Genomic DNA, 22049 nt, shown 5'->3' on the forward strand with positions numbered 1-22049 from the left:
GCAGAAACAATGCAAAAGCCAAATTGACTTAAGGTGAGAATAGTCTCAAAAGTTCTCGAATGACCTTGTGACACATAATTGTACAAATTAAAACCCATATCTATAAAATAAGGATAACACCTCACATTTCTAAGAGTATTGAATAGCTTAGAAAAAAATCTCAAAGGGCTGTGTAACAGAAAGATATTTACTCATGTTATCTATTATGATTTTGCTGTTTCTCTCAAAGAAACAGTCTTGAATTAATATAAAATATTGTAATACTCATTTAAATTGGGCACTTTTGTCAACCTAAGGAAGCCATTTTATAATACAAAGATGTATTCAAATGTAGAGATTTTAAGAGTTCAATTCTATTAAATTCCCAAAACAAATGCCTTTGAAAACTTTTCCAGAAATTATTCTCTTAAAAATAAACTGAGCATTTTAGGAACAACAGGGAAAAAAATTAGAACAGTAAATCAACAGGAAATTCCGTAAGTTTTGCTTTCTAGAGAGTGACAAAAATACATGAAATCAAATTTCAATCATTCGTCCTAACAGACAAAAGTGGTATACATACTCAAAATTAATCATGCCTTAAAGCCAGCTTAGGATTTAAAAGCTACCACCAATCATATAACATATGGCCAAATAATCTAATTATTTTGATAAAGAGATTCTAATAGGAGCCAGTTGTCCTTCAATTTTACTTTATCCAGTAAAGTTCTAACCACTGTTCAACGATGAGTAGTATCTTTCAAACACTAAAATATGCATAAGCAAATGTCCAACACTAAATCGTATTTCTAAGCAAAAATAACTTTCAAATGATGCCATATTTAATTTGTCTACCAAGAAGTAAATACTCACTAGTGATTTTATTCTCACTCCCAAAGAATAACATCAGATCATGTGTGACTTGGCCCTCAATAATACATTTTCATTTTTCTAGCCTTTCATTAACAAAAATGTGTCTTCTTCAGTCCTGTAAAGTCAAGCTTTTTGACCAAATCCCAGTTTGCTCATTTATAAGGCACATATCTGTGTTTCAAGGCAAGATAAAACACCATAAGAATAATGCACTGTGGAACTCATGAGCTCTGAGAGAAGGCTGACTAGAAAATGGGGAGAAGAAAATAGACTAGGAGGCTCCAAACTGAGAGGCTCCATTCTGGGCAATAACAACAGCCCTGAGAAGACCCGGAGCAGAGGCAGGAGTTCTCATTCTCCTCAGCCCACACTGACTATGAGTAATTTATAAAACTCCTCACCAGACTACAGACTAGAGCCAGACTGTGAGAAAAGACTAAGAAAGGTTTTATTTCCCAAAAGCCATAGTAGTGACACTTTCGAAAGATAACTTGTTCACCAGCATACAACTAAACCCATTCATTTCCATTCCTTTTTTCTTAGCCCAACACTGTCTCTAGCATTTTCACAAAGAATATGGCGGGGGGGGGGGGGGGGGGGGGGGGGGCGTTGGGGTGCAAAACTTGTCAAAGCTTTTTCAAAGCTGGACAATAACTGAGATTAAGAATTAAATGATGCTTTCATGGCTCCAAATATCATTCCAGGCAAATAATATCTGTAAAACTAAAGTAAGGTTTGAGGATATCAAGATGCTAGAAAATAACAAGTCAAGAACTCAAAAGCAAATTTCAGGTTAGGAAGGGGACAGAAGAAATGTTTACTGACATCAAATTTTCTAATATTAAAAATCATGGTGGGGGCTTCCCTGGTGGCACAGTGGTTGAGAGTCCGCCTGCCGATGCCGGGAACACGGGTTCGTGCCCCGGTCCGGGAGGATCCCACGTGCCGCGGAGCGGCTAGGCCCGTGAGCCATGGCCGCTGAGCCTGCGCGTCCGGAGCCTGTGCTCCGCAACGGGAGAGGCCACAGCGGGGAGAGGCCTGCGTACCGCAAAAAAAAAAAAAAAAAAAGGAAAGAAAAAAATCATGGTGGACTCCATCTGAAATGTACACCCATTTGTACTGGAAATAATACCCACTGGATAGCAAGAAATCTGGGGTTTACTCCCAGTTCATCTACTACCAACTGGATTCATTTAAGCCCACTAAGTTTCTGGTCACATCTACATGAAGAAAGACTAATAGTCCTCTCTGGTTCTTTTCAGTCCTGAAATTGTTATGAATGTATGAAAAGCAAATATATCAATGGAAGATATTTATGTAATGTTTATATGGAAATAGCACTTACTAACTGTCATATTCAATTTCATCTTACCCATCTGAAACTTTCACACACAAATTAATTTTACATGGACACTTAGAATATTTCCCCAAATATCAAATTTGTTTAATTTCTTAAATTCAATCCGCAAAAAATTTACAGAAAATGTATTTTTCCAAATCTCAAGATAGTTATCCTGACTAAATTGGCCCCATACACATTAGTTTACACAGATCCCAGATAACAGTAACAAAGAAACCTTCAAGCAAAGGGGGAAAAAAAAAGGTACTAACTATAAAATAAGGAGTACTTTGTTCCCCTTTACATTATAGAGTCTTCAGCAGACATGTAAATCCCAGAACCACAGGCCACTGATCATATTCATTTAAATTTACTGAGTTACTAAATGTCTCTACAAAAGTATTAGGCACTCATCTAATTTAAAGGATCTTCTTCCAAAAGCTTACAATGCTTCAAGTTATTAACTATATTTCCTCTCACAGCAATATTAACAAAAGTTTTCCCTGTTTTTGAAGTAAAATCTAAACCACCCTACAGCTCACCAAATTCCATTTCAGAATAAATCTTTACATGTGATTGTGAAGGAAAACAATTTTAAGAACACAGCATAACATTACAAAATAACCTAACTCAGCGTTTAATCTCACTTCAGAGACAGGCAGGAAAGCCTTTGTGAGGTGGCTGTAACACAATGGATAGGTAAGCAGTGAGCTTCTGACAATCCTTAGTACTCCTACACCAAAGACTTATTCTATATTCTGATTCAATAACCTATTGCATTCCTTCAAATTTATAGACATTTTACAGATTGAGAGGCTGGAATTTTTTTTGACCACCAAGGTAAGGTAACAGCAAACTGATGTTAATAGAGAAATCAGTATAACAGTACTTGCTAGAGGGTAACGTATCTCATAGCTGCCCTTGAAATTCCCTACAATTTCAGTCTCATTTCCCCCAAATTTAACCTTATAATTTCAAAGATTAGTCATCTTTTGATGACCCTCAATTGACAGTAGCACTTAACACAGGTTCTTCGGTTTTACAATTCCCTGCCCTAATCCTAAATCCCCTGCCATCTGTTCAGACACACACACCCCTAAAATGAAACCTGTTAAATTCCCAGCTAAATTTCTAAAGGTAAAAAGTTTAGGTATATCTGGATTCCTAAAAGGCTCCAATTCTCCAGGACACAAGGATATTCCTGACAGCCCACCTTCTACAAGATGATCCTTTTGCTATCCCTGGAACTGTAAGATCAGGCATACTCACCCACGTTTCACGTGTATCAGTACTCACTTTAATGGTAGAAAGTGGCATAATCTGCCCCCAGTACATTTCCTCCAGGAACATTATTATTATTTCAGGCCCAGCTCAAATGCTACCTCCTCCATGTACTTTTCTGGTAGCTCTGATTTTCTTCCTACATAAATCTACAGCTTCTCCCTCACAAAGGACCTTTACTGTCTACTTGACATTCTACGGTCATTTGTGTTTCAATCTGAGCTACCTTCAGACTTTAAGCAAAGAAGAGAAAAAACTTACCAAGTATTTCCCCACTCTTCCACTTCTTTAGATAACAGTTCCAACAGTGAAAAATGTACAATAATACTTGTTACAATACATTTCAGAGGCAGAAAAGATTCCTGATCTTCAACTCAACAACACTACTCCTTAGGTCTTCCACCTCAAACTGAAGTTTAGAACAAGCAAGAAAAGTGTGAATATACAGATTTCTTTTAGGATAGTCGCCCATATAAATCTTGTAAGCAGACTAGTTAACACAGCGAAAACATTTAATAAATCACCACTCACCAATAATATTAGCAAACTACCTTTAAAGTGACCTCACTCTACTCTCTAGATAACCATCCACGGAATAAAGCTTTTACAGATCCATTTTGGAGTACAGGGTTTAATAATCCATACAAAGAAACAACAGCCAGTCAGTGAAAGGTTACCTACAACACTAAATCATAGACTCCTGCAGAAAACGTCTTAAAGATCACCTCTTGTCATCCACGTCAGAGAAGGCAGGTATTGCCAAAATGCAAATGTACCCAGACTACCTTCTTGCAGAAGAAGAAATACTGTAGGAATATTTCTGGCATTTCTCCAAAAGCAAACTATCTAAAGTTTAAAACTGAAGAAGCAATCAAAGGGCACTTTTTTTTTCCCCTCTTGGAGCAAAGACTATGTTACTAGATAGATGGCAGAGAGAGGCGCCAAACCCACCTCCAACCACAGAACATGGTCTTTCCACTATATCTTCATGCACTTTCCTGAGTATAGGGAGTCCGTCCACAACACTGTTCTTTTATACAAACTACTGCACCACACTATATATACTGCCCCTCTGAAATCATTCCTAGCATGCCAACTATCCACATCATCAACAATAACAATAAATTCAAGCTATCGCATGATGGTCCTGCCTGACAGCCACTGTAATGTGAGAAAAGGATGTACTTTGGGCACAGCTGCAGAGGGCATTTTGAGATGGTCATTTACTTGTGCCAGGCACATTCCCACCCCCACCAGCAAACTGAAAGCCTGGAGCTAGCTTATTCAATCCACTACAGTGGGCATCCCAACCCCAAATCCCTTTTCACACAATCCTGGAGCAAGCCACCTAAGATATGCTCAAAGGAGAGGCCCTTGAGGGCGTCTTGGGTGTAAAATGGAAGAAAGTCAACTGAGCCTCCTCCTCATGCTGCACTGTGGATTTGTTTATGCGTGGACGAGAGAAAGGCTTTCAGCCCACCTACCCACTCTGCGTTGTGACTTAAAATATTAGCAGCTACCTTGACCCATGGGTCTGAGGATGGCTGGGAAGAGCCTGGAGGGATTAGGGTTGCCTTGGCCGAAACAAGAAGCACCAGCAGATTAGGGGTGATTCCCTTCATCTGTGTGATTACGAAAGACTCATTGTAGGTCTGAAATTTAACTTCAAGACATTCAATTTTCAGATACATTTTTAAAAATCCATTTTGTGCTGCTTCTATGTGAATTTAACCCTGATCATGGGTTCCCAACTTCAGGATTTCTCAGGAATCGGGGATGGGGGGAGGGTGGCTAATGAGAGAAACAATATAGTTGTTTAGACAACACACACAGAGAAGAAAAAAATCACTACACCAAAACTCAAGTGATGGTTTCTAAAAGGTTGGTTAGAATGGAGAATCTGAAACCCTATTAATGAACTCTTAATACTGCTAATACTAAAACCCCCTGGTCTGTCTTGCACTCTGAATAAATTTACCCCCATGCATGATTCTCTTTAGATGTAAAATGGTACAGCAATGTAGCATAACATAGCATAAAGCATAAGAAAAATTTAATCCTGCCCTCCTGATAGTATTAGTACCCATGAGGAACTAAATGTTTATCATTTCAATAGGGGAGGGGGAGGCAGTAGAGGCAAGGATCAGAAAGAACCTCTTTAAGATTTATATGCAAAAGCTATAGTCAATTACTAAAAGGAGTGAGGGGGGAACCTGAAAGAGAAGTCACAAACTGCCGCCCTACAGATGTACACATGATACTGAATCACATGGCATTTTAAATTGTTAAAGGACTGTTAAAGATTCTTGGCCAACATGTAAAACTGGAAAATCTCAGACAGATTTTCAGATTTCTAGCTTCTCTTGAAAAATGAGATCTAGCAACCAAGCTTATATTGCCTAGTGGTGACTAGAGGTGCCCTTACCTGCCCAGCACCTGTAGGCATTTGAGTTTGAGACCACTGATATAGAAGATTATTCCTCCCACACTCTAAAAAAGGACATTTCCTTGGTGAAGAGTAATCTGTTCAGTTTTATAATGCAAATCCCAGCTTGTAAGTTGATCCCTAATATATCTTAGCTTACACGTAAGTCTTAACCACATTTTATTTCTTTAAATTTGACTTGACAATTTCTCACTTTTTTGCCCACCCAAGGAAAAATGGTGCCAGGTAGCAAACATCTGACTTTACTTTTAAAAGACCCCAAGTCACACAATGATGGCTTTTGTAGAGGAAAAAACCCATCTGTCAGCTTCCTGAATAATCAGGTATAGGCAGGACTTATACATACTTTGTGCTATGGAGAGAACAAATACCAGTTTATAAAATGTGTTCCTTTTACCCTAAATAAATAATACAGGACATTCAGCTTCAAGATACATTCAAGACCAAAAAACAGAAGTTTCTAAATAAATACTGTAAACTGAGAAAATGATACAAATTTTAAATGGGAAATTCTTTTAATTCTTCCTCCTAAAATGGTTTTCAGTTGAAACTGCTCAAAGATTTCTATAAAACTAAGATGAGAAAATTCATGTTATAGAAACACTCTGCAACTATCATAGAGAAAAGACATTATACTTACAAATAATTTCTTCCCTTAACACAGAAAATATTCTGGTTAGAAATTCCTATATAGTGCCATAAATAACATCTTTCATAATAAAATGAAAAAGAGACCAAAATCCCAAACTACTGTGCCATTTGAAAGATAAACACATCTCTGAGAAACTAAATGCTGAACACAAGAAAATGAGTCATTTTCCTTTAAAGCAAAACCAACTGTGTTATTTTCAGCTCCATTCAAAACAGGAAAAGGAAAATACACATGCCAAATGGACAAGAAATTCGGTAGGAAAAGATAAAAGATATGGCCTTTATACATTAATTCTTCTTGATAATTTCCTAAGTATTTCTGTCTCATCTAATTTCAATTGCTTAACAGTAAGACTATACATATGTACAAGACTCAAACTTGGTTAACTTGTGTGCTAACAGGGTGAGAAGACTTCCTTTAGTGCTCCTGTCCAAAAAGTGTAGCATCCAGCCAAAATTTCAAGAGAAAAGTCTTGGTTTTTCTTCACCCTTAGGCCATAGCCACATTCTGAATATCTGCAACATCAAACCCAATTTTAACTCTACATACAAATCAAAGGTCTCATGAGACAACTGACACACTTCGTAATATAAATACTACCATTTGGCAAGGTATTCAGTCCTTGAGATAGAACTCTAAACTGAAAATACCTGTGATGAAATCTGATTTTTCCATAAAACAAGACAATTAGGAGGTTAGGTTCCTGACCAAGGATCTTGATGCCATTAAATTCAGGAAAGCTTCTTTAAATGACAGATACTGTGATGGCTTCTTGTTGCCCTTTTAACATCGAAGATGAAACTGCCTCTGAAACGGTCATTTTACATTCCTGAGCTGCCATTCCATCTGCCCTGGGAACAAGGGGCAGCATGGTGGAGTGGGAAAAGAATGGGCTGTGGTGTCGGACTAACAAACCTGGGTTCAATTCCATCCCTTCCATTAATTGGCTCTGTAACCTTGGGCAAGCTTACTTTGACCTCCCAGAGCTTGGAAGGTATCTTGGTCTGTTAAATGGAGATAAAACCACTTGTCTGGTAGGACTGCTATAACGATTAAAGGTAATTTTGTAATGTACCTTGGAAAGAGCCAAGCACTTAAACATTCAATAAATGGCAGCCATTAGTATTATTACTGAACTATATTTTTCATCTTTGGATAGCTTGCTCTATATATTGCTGCTTCAAATCTGCCAAGTTCTAGCTTGAACCGGTTGCCAAACTAAATAGGGCCCAATTTGAATCTGGAGATCTTGTAGGAACCCGAGGAACCAGAGAATGACAGCTAAGTCTGGGAATTCTTGGAACCAGAAATCCGTAGACGCACTCTAACTCTGTGTATTTTGCGCATGGGTCGTTATTTCACAAGAGTGAGAGATTCCTTCTCTTCCGGCCCCTACTACCTCCAATCTCATCTCCTCACTCTTCCTGGGCACTCTATACCCCAAATATCACTATACTCTCCCAAGTCCTTCACTAGATTATACTCACAAAGTACTCTTTTTTTGGAGCGGGGAGGGGGAGGGCACGCCTCGCAGCTTGCTGGATCTTAGTTCCCCAAACAAGGGACTGAACCCAGTCCACAGCAGCAAAAGCACCGAATCCCAACCACTAGACCACCAGGGAGCGCCTTATTTTGTTTTTTTTGTACACACCTATTCCTTCAGCCTAGAATAAACTATACCCCACTGCCTTCTACACCTCTATAGCTACTAGTCCCTGGAGGGTAGGCTGAAAGAACCCGTTGGAAACGTTAACTTACCTTTCACTCCAGGCTAAACTAGGCATTTCTCTGAGTCCCCTGGGGCATACTTCCTTCCACAGTACTTATGCTGTAACTACTTGTTTGATGAAATATTTGTCTCTTTCACGGCTTGACAAACTCTATGAAGGCAAGAACCGGGTTTTACTAATTTCTAAATCCCCAGCACCTGACAGCCGATGGATGGGTGGCTGAACAAATGAATGGGCATTCATGTCCCTGCTCTAAGTCCTACACTGCTTCAAAATAGTGGATTTGCAGCTTTTTTATTCTTTTCATAGTCATTCTAAAGATTTTTAGCTGTTCTGCTATGAGGCCAATATTATGAGACTAGGTTTTTTAAAACACACCAAAGGAATATTGTCCTACAAAATAACCCCACGGAGGTTCTACCCCAAATCAAACGGTCCTACAATATTAAGAAGAGTTTTTTACTTTAACTTTTTTTAACTTTCTTTGAGAATCATCCCCAGAAAGAGTTTACCAGACAGACAAGGAAATCACTCCGTACTTCACGGCTGGGGATACTCTCCCAGTCCCTCCACTTAGAGGACAGTCTTGTTCCTCCCCCCATCCCTCCCTCCTCCCCCTCCTCCGTGGCTTAATCTGGGTTGATGTTAAGGAAATGTACTGAAGGGGCTAAAAGGAAGCTGGAAGCAAAGGGAAGAGAGAAAGCAAGCTCATCAGGAAGCAAAAGTACAGATAAAAGTCTGTGTGCAACTCGCCTGTATAAGTGCCTGAAACTGATAACATGAGTCTAACTGGCTAAGCACCTTAAAATGCAAACTAGAGAAAGTCTAATTACTGGACATCTATTGGCAAGTAATGCAATAAAATATTCCAACATTTAATGCTGTGCCAAAATAGGAAGAATTGGATATAAATACCCATAATTAATTTTTAATTTGTTTGGGGTTTCTTTTTGTTTTTTCGGTTGTTTAGCCAATCATCAGCATTGTAGCCACGAAAAGTCAAAGTTAGTGCCAACCAAGTTCTACCTAGATACCCAAAAGAACCCTGGGTTTTTTTTGAGTCTCAGCTCCACCATTAAAAAAGGAGCGTGACCTTGAATAGGTCATTTAACATCTCCTGCTCTCATGTTTCCACCTCTGCCAAAAATGGTGCTTACCATATCTGCTTCAGAGTTGTTTTAAGAACTGGATAATATGTCACATGCAAAAGTAATGTGTACCATCTGAAATAACAGTGTCTAAACCTGGCTAATCATCCACTGCCTAAGGAATATTTTAAAAGACATATTACCAGACCCCACCCAAACCTACTAAATCAGAAATCTCCAAATACAAGACTCAGTAATTTATATTCTGGCTAAATAAATTATGGCACATTCATAAAACGTCTCTGGAAGGAATAACATTTAGTCACCTATGACGAAAGGAAGTAGGCAGCTAGGAAACAGAGCAGGGAGGGAAGCTTTTCACTGAGTGCCAATGTACACTTTTTGAATTTAAATCACATATTATCAACTCAAAATTTAAAAAAAAAATTTCTAAGCAACCCAAAGTGATGATCAACTAAGTTTGGAAATCACTACTCTAAAATACCACGAATACATGCAAGGACTGCTTAAAACAGTCACAAGATTAATAGTCCATTTAGGGAGACATTAATAACCCTACTATTTCAAGTTCTGGAAATGTTGCTTAGGATAGCCCCTAGCCCCCTCTTAGAAATTCACAATCCAAATACCTCTATTAGATTCTGATAAGTCCTAAAATAAACATGTTTACGCTTAATCCTGTGTTTTTCAAACTGAAGTGAACACTGTTTGGGAAACACTAAACATGGAACACAAACAGGCCATTCTTTCTAGTAAGGTCTTAGGGAACCAGAGGACACTGATCTGAAATCTAAGCTCCCAGAAGTAATAGCCCCGAACCGTGGAGGGGACCTAGCACAGAGAAGCCCTCCCCCTCCAAAAGGTAGAGCTCAGTAGTGACAAACTACCCGTCCTCTCTTTTTTCTTTAACTAAACAAAACTGATTTCCCTATTTTCTTACTGGGATTAAAAAGATAAACCGTATAAACAAACAATCTTACTGTGCCTAAAATTATATTGTTAACATTTATCTATAGCAATTTTTTTAATCCAAATAACATGGCAATAGCATTTTTATTCCTTTAAGTAGAAAAATTAAAGATCTTTAACTATGATTCAAAATCATCTACTTTTAGGAGACAGCAATAGATTTCAATATTTCCCTTCTACAGGATAAGCAGACCTTCCTGGGCATCTTTATTCCCACAAAGCCAGACTAACCAAGTGGGCTTTACAATCAAATTGTCCAACAACCTTGCTTATTACCTGGCGCATGATCATCAGTGTACCCAGAGCGGGTCTGAAAGCTGTATCAAATAAATGGCTTCTCTGAAATCTGCACCTACTGGGGTTCTTAACACTGGGTATCTAATTCAGAGATCCAAATCGAAGTCATCAAAAAAAGTCAAACATACAAACCACCACAGTCAAATTTAAGGGCTTACCAGATCCCTTTTATCATTATGGCACACAAAAAAACACAAATGTCTCCCCTCTGGCAACACAGCAACCATAGCAAAGGGCTGGCTTCCCCCACTACCAATAAATGGGATCCACCAGTAAATGTTTCCAATTCTTCACCTTACAGTAAGTACTCAACCCAACAGAATTAGATTCAACAGGCAGTCTCTGATTTACAGATTGACATTACTGATAAAGAGGGCTCTCATCCCATCTCAATCCCCACTCTGTATCGGCCAACCACTTAAACAAAAAACAAACACACACAAAAAAAACATGGTGCTTTTAGGTAGCGTGTGGATAATGATATTAGAGAGCTAAGCCTGGGAATGAATATAAAGGACATTAGCCCATCTATCTGCCAATCCCTAATTATCATCCCCAGGCTGCTGGTATTTTCCCCTGGTTCGGGGTGGTTTTGGGGTTTTTTTTTTTTAACCTGAAAATCACTTCCTAGTCATAGATACAATATTTCAGCATCAGGCACTAACAAGTTTATTGGTTTAATCCTCTCTTCATAACTAACTTCAACCTCCTGAAAAAGGAACATGGTAGAGCGGCACTCCTGTAATCACCACCATCTCAGATTGTCCTAGCAAACATTAGGTCAGAACAGCAATGCTTGCAAAACTCAGCCACCATCATCATAGCTACAACATAGCTACGTACAGTGTAGCTCTCCTGGTTCCCTCAAAAAAAAAAATTGGCATCTGTAGTGTTTACAGAGCAAAACAGTTAACAAACCTAACAAAATGGAACCAGTCTACAATGAGATTACTATCAATAAATATTATCAATTCACAGTAGGACTCTAAAGTTGCTTTGTCCCCGACTAAATTCTCTACACCTCCTTTCTTCTCTTAGCACTGAGCACTCCATCAAGTTCGATGTGGGTAGTTAGTGAAAAGGTCTTCCATAGATTTGGGTGGGACTGTTCCCTCCACTTTCCTTTCCATCTAAAGCTGAAAAAAGTAAAGTGAGTAAAACTAAAACAAACAGAAGGAACAAGATGCATCGACATAAGATATGTATCAATTAACAAATATTGACTGCGTATTACGTGCAGGTATGCAAATCAGTGGGATGGCGGGATGGAAGAATGGCTGGAGTAGAGTTGGTATACTGTGCTCACTCTGGAAAACCTCTTCCACTCTATATATACAGCCATGAAAGACAACCGTAAAAGAGAAATCCAAAAGACAAAGCTGAGATCAAATAAAAGATAAACATCTCCACAGAAGGGAAATGATGCTCAAAGTGCTCCCTAGTGGAAGACTGGGTTCATCCTGTAAGTTGGAGTTAGGCTCATGGTTTTGTTAGAACACTGTGGCTGAAAAGCTTAATAGTAACCACTAAAAGAACAGAAATACAATCTATGGCTTCCAATCAAAAGAGGAGGAAAAAAGGAAGGAAATGCAGAAAACTAGGAATCTTAACAGAAGGGGAAAAAGGCAGCAAAATAAAAGATTCAGAAAATATGAAATTCAGACAGTAGAAATAAATCTACTTATTCAAATGGTTCATCGCACATATTAAAAGTCAAATATTAACAGAGTGAAGGAAAAGGAAGTATTATAGGGATAAGAGAGACACCACATAACATTAAAAGGAATAATCCACCAAGAACATTTAACATGCAAGAATTTGAATGTTCCTAATACCATAACCTCAAAAATATATCTAGTAAAAACTGACCCTTTGAGAAAATGTCAACTCCAATGAGAAATTTAATACACTTCTATCAGAAACTGATAGTTCAAGCAGACAAAGTATCAGTAAAGATAGAAACTTTAAAAAGGAACATTAGGGCTTCCCTGGTGGCGCAGTGGTTGAGAGTCCGCCTGCCGATGCAGGGGACACGGGTTCGTGCCCCGGTCTGGGAGGATCCCACATGCCGCGGAGCGGCTGGGCCCGTGAGCCATGGCCGCTGAGCCTGCGCGTCCGGAGCCTGTCCTCCGCAACGGGAGAGGCCACAACAGTGAGAGGCCCGCGTAACGCATAAAAAAAAAAAAAAAAAAAAAAAAAAAAAAGGAACATTAACAAGCTTAGTCTAACAAATAAATATATAGAAACCTGTCCCCCAACTGGGGTGTCACAGGTTTTAAGGCATAAAGCACATTCTGACTCCTAGACTTAACAGATAAATAAATTTCCTTCAAATTATAAGAATAAACATAAGGTTGCCAACTTTTCATCTTGCCTAGATTTAGAAAAAGCAACAAACTAGAACTACCAATATTTCATTAAAATATAAATTTCAAATTTATAAAGTAGAAAAGACAAATCTAAATAAAAAAATTTTCTCCCTAACCCAGACTGTGAAAAGTTTCTTAGAAACTGGCACCAACACAGTACTCAGTTTGATATTTCTTAACTTTTATTTGATCTCAGAAAAACAATCATACAGTTTTTTCATTTAATATCAAGTTCTTGATATAATGGTCTCTTTGTTTTCCATGAGAAAACAAAAAACTACAAGAGGTTGATTTAACTGTAATTACTAAATTAAGAGGTGACAGAGAGAGAGAGGGAGACAAAACCTCTCCAAGCCTCTATTCTTATCATCATATCACACTTGCCATGGGTCCAATTCAATCAACAAATACTTCCTGAATGCCCAGAGTTAAGTATTACAGGAAATAAGCTGCACTATAAAATACACTGGGGAGGGAGGGTAGACGAATGGTGGCACCACCTGAGGGGGTTTCTACATACTTGGAAATGCTGCCCCTAATCATGAGCCACAGCTACAGAAAACTGTGCCATCTACCCCTTAGGAAGCCTGAGGAAGAAAGAAAAGCTGATACAATGCACACATCTCAAGTAGTGTACAATCTACTTGTAAAAACAAAGGATAGGGCTTCCCTGGTGGCGCAGTGGTTGAGAGTCTGCCTGCCGATACAGGGGACACGGGTTTGTGCCCCGGTCTGGGAGGATCCCACATGCCACCGAGCGGCTGGGCCCGTGAGCCGTGGCCGCTGAGCCTGCGCACCCAGAGCCTGTGCTTCGCAATGGGAGAGGCCACAACAGTGAGAGGCCTGCGTACCGCAAAAAAAAAAAAAAGGATATACACAGGAAAACAAATAAAAAATAAAACACTAAACTAGCTGCCAAGATGAGTCCTATAACCAAAAATTACTAAGAGAAGGCAGAATTCATTTTGCATTGGAAGAGTCAGTGAGGGCCAGGGCTTCAGGGGAGTCAGGATTTTGAAATGGGCCTTGAAGGGTGTTGAGACTCATCATCTCAAAAAAGGTGGCATCATCCCGGTGAAAACATTTATAAATATTTATCTAGTAAACAAAAAAAATGGCTCTTACACAACTAAAAGAGCTACAGTTCTCCAGAACACCTCGAGAAGCCAAGAAGATTCTAAGATTTTAAATTATTTTTCTTACGTATCATCTACACAGTCAATAGTACTAGAGCAGTCTGCTAGTCAAAATACAACTGCAAAAATAAACTATATACTGCCTTCCTGTGATCAACTATATTCAATATCCTGTAATAAACCATAATGGAAAAGCATTTGAAAAAGAACATAACGTATGTAACTGAATCACTCTGCTGTACACCAAAAACTAACACAACATTGTAAATCATACTTCAGTAAAAAATTAAATTAAGTTAAATTAAATTTTAAAAATGAAAAAAGAGAAGAGACAGGACAAGAGAATACAACAGCAAGGCTGTCATCTACAAGCCAAGAAGCAGGCTTTCACCAGAAACCGACCATTATGGCACCCTAATCTCAGACTTCCAGCCTCCAGAATTGTGAAAAGTAAATGTACCAGTTTATGGTATTTTGTTACAGCAACCCAAGCAGACTAAGACAACAGGTATGGAGAACCAGTGTATCCAGAATAAACAGAAATAATTTTCTTGTGTAGGACTTCTAGTTAAACATAAGTCATCTCCACCACCTCCTACAACCCCCCTAAAACGACAAGTGAATTTTAAAGTTACAAGGACAAAGAAAAAGAGAGAAGGCTAGAGCACTCAAGCAAGAGATGCCAACAAAATTTTTGGAAGCTGGAAACATATAGAGCAAGTGGCAAATGACTTAGCAGACAAGAGAAAATTGAAACCTAAAGTCTACAGGGTGGGCAAAGAGGAACAGACCAACTGTTCCAACAATATTTCCTGGAATGACAGGAGCTTCCAGAATAAAGGCACCTACCAAGTGTTTGGGGCCCAAAATACAATGAATAAGAAAATGACCTACTACATAAAGGCACATCAACATGAAATTTCTCAGCACCATGGACTGAGGAAAGACTCTCAAAGCACTTTTTCTTTGTGGGGGTGGGGGGGAGGTGGAGGGGGGAAGGGAGGTCAAGCTAAAAGGATCAGGAGTCAAAATGGCACTGAACTCCTTAAAAGAAATACTGGAAGCTATGTGATGATGTAATGCCTTCAAAATTTTGAAGAAAAATTATTCCCAACCAGAAATTTTATACCTAGCAAATAACAATAAGGACAAAAACTAAATTTGCTTTCAACTAAATTTTAAAAATGACACACTAAAGACAGAAAAGGGATAAGCAATAAAAGAACTTTTAAAACTATCAAAACTAGATCCGAAATTCCTTAAAACGTCACCAAAACAGTTAACTAAGTTAGAAACAAAAACAAAAAAACTTCCACTCTCCTGCCTTTTGGGATACAGAAAGTATGTAGGACTCACTTGTCCAACAGACCTCACAGCAGTGACTGTCATTTCATCTACAAAACTGATAGAAAAGTAAACATACCATTTGTGTTTAAAACGTATACGTGCAACTTTAAACATCTTTAAATATTCTAAAGATTACTGAATGTCCACAAAGACAGAGCTTGGGATGAGGGAGAAGAGCAAGTACCAGAGCAAAGACCAAAAGCAAACAAAGAAAAGGAAACAAAAAACCCCTAGGGAGAAAAATTTCTTTTAAAAAACTAAGGTAAGCTCTATTGGGCTTGTGAAGGAATTACTTGCACACTCTCCCTGAAACCAGCAAGTCTAAAGGGCCTTGACCCTCCTTATTCAAGCTCTCTTAGTAGTGTCTCAAGTTACTGGCTTGGCCATAGTCTATAACGTAGACAAGCCGGAAAAACTCTAACCACAGCAATCAGAACTTAAAAGCCTGACCTTTAAACTAAATCAAGATTTTTGATCTGAAATACCAAGAAAGGATTGAGTCCCTCAACACATCCAATAAATAATTTAGACCATAAATTCACTTCTGTAACGACAAAGTTTACTTACACATTGAACCAACAGGGTACTGTAGCATACAATATGCTTAGTACAAAGCCTGGTACAAAACATTAGTGGCTCCTGCTATTACTGGCGTTACCATTTCTGACTGAATGAAAGAAAAGGAGGTGCTGAGTGCTAAGTAGGAACTGGTGAAAAAGGAATTTGGGGAACCAGAGCTATTATGGGTGGGCAGTACCACTTTGGATGAAGACAGCAAAGAGTGACTCCAAATATCTACCGTTATACCCCATTAAAAACCACTGAGAGACGTCTGAAACAGACCTCATAACTAACACATAAGACCAACCAGACGTAACTGAAGTTCATGGATAAAACTGTACTTCTTAGCTCATGTGTACTGCAAAAATAATGTGAATTCATAGCATCTATTAAAATCCTGGTTATCTAAACCTTTCCAAATTACATTTAGAATTACCTCTATCCTTCCCAGTTATATATCAAATATCTACAGAAAGTGTAATAAAGATACTATGGCCCAGTGGACACTTTCTCTTTTGACTTCCTCCAGAACTTCTCATCAATTCTACTCAATTTAGCAATTTATCATTTACTGCTTCGTCTCTATACTGCTATCCTACTTTTTAACATTTCTATTTTATTTTCCTAACTACACAGTAAGCTCCTTAAGGATGTAACCATGACTTAACTTTTTGCACATCCGGGTATTAGTACATTACAGGTACTGCACAGATTGACTAAAGATACTAGAATATCATACAAAGAAGAGACTAACTGTTCACAACCTTTCTCAGCCAAATGACACACAAAGGATGGAAACAATTTAGTGTCACTATGGTAATGATTCTAATGGGTCCCCAGTCCACCATCTCACACCCTAGCATGTCCAGATGGAGACTGCAACAAAGGCTTATCAATAGGAACCAGCATACTGGCTTCAGAAATGAACAGTCCTAGTTTCAACACTCAACTGAGCGTGGAGACTGTCACTTTACGGTCCTCATTCCTCCACCAAACCCCAGGCAAGAGGAAGAAAAGACACATGATGATGGGCCTGTCCTCTGCAAACAGATCAAATTTTAAAGCAATTTTAAAAAAAATTTATTCATGTAGGCACAAGGTAACAGTTAATGTACTGCTTTTAAAGGCTGGAGCACAGTCCTTTACTGCGACATTTTGTTTTTATCTACAAATGTTTAAAACTTCAGTTCACATAACAGTAACCCATGAGCCTCAGCAGCAGACCCTGTTAACGGGCCTTAATAACTAAGGACCCCGTGCTTAGAGACCTACCACTCCACAGCTGTGTAGCCTGGGAGCCACGCTCAATTGCCTTCACCTCAAATTGCCTCTGCAACAGTGCTGCCAGGCTGCTAAATGAGATGATGTTTGGAAAACGTAGTGCTTCATATATAGTAAGGAGTAACAATGCTAAAAATGTTTAAAATGAGCAAACCGCATAATTTTCCAGATCAGCCTCTAAACATTATATAATCCTAATCCAGAAAGTTACACTCCTCAATTCCCATAGAGGGGTCTCCACAAAACAAGGACTTCAGCTTTTATCAGTGCTCTGTACAGTCACATAAAGAAAACTTCGGTGTTGACTATAAAGCTCACCGTCCGTTGGGCTTTCTTAGTAGCCCTAAATATAAAAAAGATTCACTAAAAATGTATCTCAGAGCATGATTAAGAAAAAGTTTCTCTCTGATATAACATGATAAGCAGTTAATTTTTCAGCCATTGCTTTTTGTCTTGGCTTGCAGAAAGTCCAAAATATGATTCAACTTAAACTGACACTTCACTGACACTTCCTACCATCTTTACCGTCTAGAAATTCCTCTCTTACCATCTAGAAATCCACTCTCTTCCTTGCTTTGAGTATTAGTCCTAGGAAGGCCCTCAGACACTGTCCAATCCCAATCTTCATTTTATAATGACAACAAAGCCTCTTTTTACTAGAAACAGACAAAACAACAAAAGGTATTGCATGTACAAAATAAATACAGGGTCTTTTTCACATTCACACAAAAGATGCTGCAATTTCATCACATATTCCATTTAATAAAAACTGCAAAACACTAAGAAAAATGACACATGACTAATATCACTTTAAAACTGACCACAAACAATACACCACCTTAGGCAAAGCTATGAAATAATAAGGCCTATTTCTAACAAACTTTACATGCAAATACATATCATCTTCATATTAACCATACTGGTAAGCTACACATTTATGTCAACAATAATGACCTGCCCAAAAGATTTTTAGAACTCTCCTTTGGAACTGTCTGTAAGGTTTCTTTTATTTATTTATTTTTTTTGGCGGTACGCAGGCCTCTCACTGTTGTGGCCTCTCCCGTTGCGGAGCACAGGCTCCGGACGCACAGGCTCAGTGGCCACGCCTCACGGGCCCAGCCGCTCGGCGGCATGTGGGATCCTCCCGGACCGGGGCACGAACCCGTGTCCCCTGTATCGGCAGGCGGACTCTCAACCACTGCGCCACCAGGGAAGCCCTGTAAGGTTTCTTTTAAATGCCAATATCTAGCCAGTAGCTAGTACAATGCCTCGCACATAGTAGGTATGCAAATGATTATTAAAATATATAGATTCTGCAGCAAAACCTAGTCATTTCAAGACAGATGTGTCTCTGGAAATAGAAAACATTCAGTCCTAAAGCTGACTAATCAAATGGATGATGAAGCCAAGTACCTCCTGTCCAAAGAAAATTCTGTTTCGCAGGGAATACACCCTGTGTCTGAGCAGAGACATAGTGAAGAACTAATCACTGGCCCACATTTCAATCTTTTAAGTCTCAGAACATAGCAAATGTTTCACATTTCCTAAATAATGCACCCAAACAACCACCTGGCTGTATGAGTAATACTAGTGATGTCAAAGAAACACATTTACATTGGCTCCCCTTATGATTCTGACCTGGATGCGTCTGGAGGGGGCTCTGTGATATTAAGCTGTTGAACTGCCCAGTACAATACTTCTGTCTGGAAATATTATGTCCATTAATAGTTACTACTGCCACAAAATGCATTATGTCCAGTGCCATAAATATCAAGTCTTCACTGTTTCTATCTTCAAATACACAGTATCAATCTTTTCTAAAACTTTCATGGTACCCAAATCTCCTTCTGAACTATTATACTTTACTGTTAGTTTATCATCTTTTTTAATGGTCGTGACAGTTAAAAAAAGAAATCCATAAATTCTTTTTTTTTTTAATATTTATTTATTTGGCTGTGCCGGGTCTTAGTTGCAGCACGAGGGATCTTTCTTTTTTTTTTTCAGTTGAGGCATGTGGGATCTAGTTTCCTGATGACCAGGGATGGAAACTGGGCCCCCTGCATTCGGAGCGCAGAGTCTTAATCACTGGACCACCAGGGAAGTTCCTCCATAAATTCTTTGGCACTCCTCCCATCAAGAGGTGGAGTATAATTATCCTCCCTTGAATATGGGCCTTATGATTTGCTTCTTGAGAAAAGATCAAGGTTGAAGAAACACTGCATGACTTCTAAGGCTATGTCAGGAAAAGGCATTCCAGCTTGGCTCTCTGCCTCTTGGGACACATACCTTTAAACTTTGAGCTACCTGGTAAGTAGTCTAGCTACCTCGAAGACTCCATTCTGCAGAGACCACACAGAGGTAGAGATGCCTGAGAAACCTCAGCTGTTCCAGATCCCAGCTGTTTGAATCTCCTAGATGACTCCAGCTACCATCTCACAGCAACCGCATAAATCTAGATAAGAACCACCTAGCTGAGTACTGTCAATCGACAGAAGTAATAATAAATGATTACTGTTTTACACCATTAAGTTTGGAATGATTGATTACACAGCAATTAAAAACCAGAATGATGATCAAAGGAAATCTCCGCATTTTCTTTGGTCCTATTTCCACTGATATATGAATAAAGCCTCATTTATGGTTCATCTCTGATATCTTCCTTACCCATTTCCTTTAACTGGGCCAAGTTTAAAAACCAAAACTCTATATTACCCACACCTAAATATGTTTATTTCCTTAAATGTTTATTTCACATATCTTACTTACAAATCTACCTAACCTTAGACTCATCTGAATAGTAAATCTTTGCTCAAATAAAAGCCAATCTTTACGTAGCATCAATAGAAAACCTATCTTCTATATAGTCTAGTAACTAATACAACACTAACAGGCCAACTCGCCTATCAATCACCCAGGTAACATATACTGATAGAATGTTCTCATTTCCTCATCCCCGCAGTTGAGAGACCACATAAGGAAACAAAAGCTGACAAGGCCAAAACCTTCATCAGCCACTGATCTTTTATTAAAAGTCTCCAAAAATCCTTGCAAGTTTAACAAGTGCACAACCCGGCCTATCACTTTCACATCCTTTGAAGTCAAGCTGGTGCTAATCACAGGATGTTATCTGACAACAAAATGTAATCCAATGCAAAACATGTGCAAACTGAAACTTCGAATCTCACAAAAATCCAAGATTCCCTGAGGTCTAGGAAAAGCAACACTGAGAAATTCATTAAAACACACAATGCTGACAAACGAAAATTAAAAGTTCATAAAAATTGAAAACAATGACACAACTGTGCTTTGAAATAGAATGACTTTAGTATTTCAATAATTAAATGTGGTCCTTGGAAAAACTACAAATATTTTTGTAAAAATGACTCCATGACTAAATTCAAAGGAAGCCGAATACAATGTGTAGGCCTTGACTGAATTCTGGTTTGAAAAAACCCAGCTATTGTGTAGACATTTTAAAGACAAGTGGAGAAAAGTAATGGTATTAAGGAACTCTTGTTAATTTTCTGAAGTGATAATGGTGGTTGTACAGAAGAAGGTTCATATTCTTAGGCAATGCAAGCCCATGTATTTAAAGATTAAAAAAGCATCATGGAGCTTCCCTGGTGGCGCAGTGATTGAGAGTCCGCCTGCCGATGCACGGGACACGGGTTCGTGACCCGGTCCGGGAGGATCCCACATGCCGCGGAGCGGCTGGGCCCGTGGGCCATGGCCACTGGGCCTGCGCATCCGGAGCCTGTGCTCCGCGACGGGAGAGGCCACAGCACTGAGTGGCCCACATATAAGCTTGAGCTTATATTCTGTAAGCTCAAGCACTGAGAGGCCCACATACCGCAAAAAAAAAAAGAAAAAAGCATCATGATGACTGCAACTTCTAAACCGCTCGACAAAGTCATTTATATATACATGCATATTTTGCAAATTTGGCAAAAACAATTACCAAAATAACAATTACTGAATGGAGAAGGTGGATAACCAAATAACTCACTGTTCATTCTTTCAATTTTTCTGCATGTCTGAAGATGTTTACAATAGAATGTTGGATGGGAAAAGAATATCAACCTCACCAAAATTACATACACACATACAGAGTCAAGGATCACCATTTAAGGAAGGTCTCCTACATGAAATATGGCGGGGGGGGAGGTCAGGTGAAATATTGTGGTATCTTTCAATGTTATTGGAATAGTACATTCCAAAAAAAAAAAAAAAATCCATACACTTAATTCATTCCTTATTCCAGAGATTGGAATATAGTTCTAAGAACTAATTTTTAGTAAAATATAGTACTTTATTTTGCTTACTTTTGAAGTTCAGATTAATTTAATAAACATATGTACTAACATATGTCAAGTACTAGGAATGCAAAGACCACAATGAGCCTGTCTTCAAAGAGGTCACCTCTCAGCTCCCCCCGAATGGCACTCACAGGCTCAAACTGAAGGAAGGACTTGCAGGAGTGGCCCTGCAGGATAATGAGAATATTTAAGAAACCATTTAGGGATAATACAAAGAACAGTTAATTCAGTGGGCTTTCCCATAATTTCTAACTGATTACATTTTTAATAGGAATACATTTTAGACAGATGTAACATTTGGAAATTAAATACCACACATTTCAAAAGAAGTGTTTCATAACTATGAACACACAAAAAGCATGTC

The 22049-nt window shown here is 38.7% G+C and overlaps 1 protein-coding gene across 7 annotated transcripts in view; it reads right to left on the reverse strand.

The window, feature by feature from the left end:
- Positions 1 to 22049, reverse strand: part of UBR5 (ubiquitin protein ligase E3 component n-recognin 5) — a 142801-nt gene that overhangs the window by 103686 nt on the left and 17066 nt on the right. The window lies entirely within an intron of this gene.

Source organism: Phocoena sinus, chromosome 17, assembly GCF_008692025.1.
Source record: "Phocoena sinus isolate mPhoSin1 chromosome 17, mPhoSin1.pri, whole genome shotgun sequence".
Classification (NCBI taxonomy): domain Eukaryota; kingdom Metazoa; phylum Chordata; class Mammalia; order Artiodactyla; family Phocoenidae; genus Phocoena; species Phocoena sinus.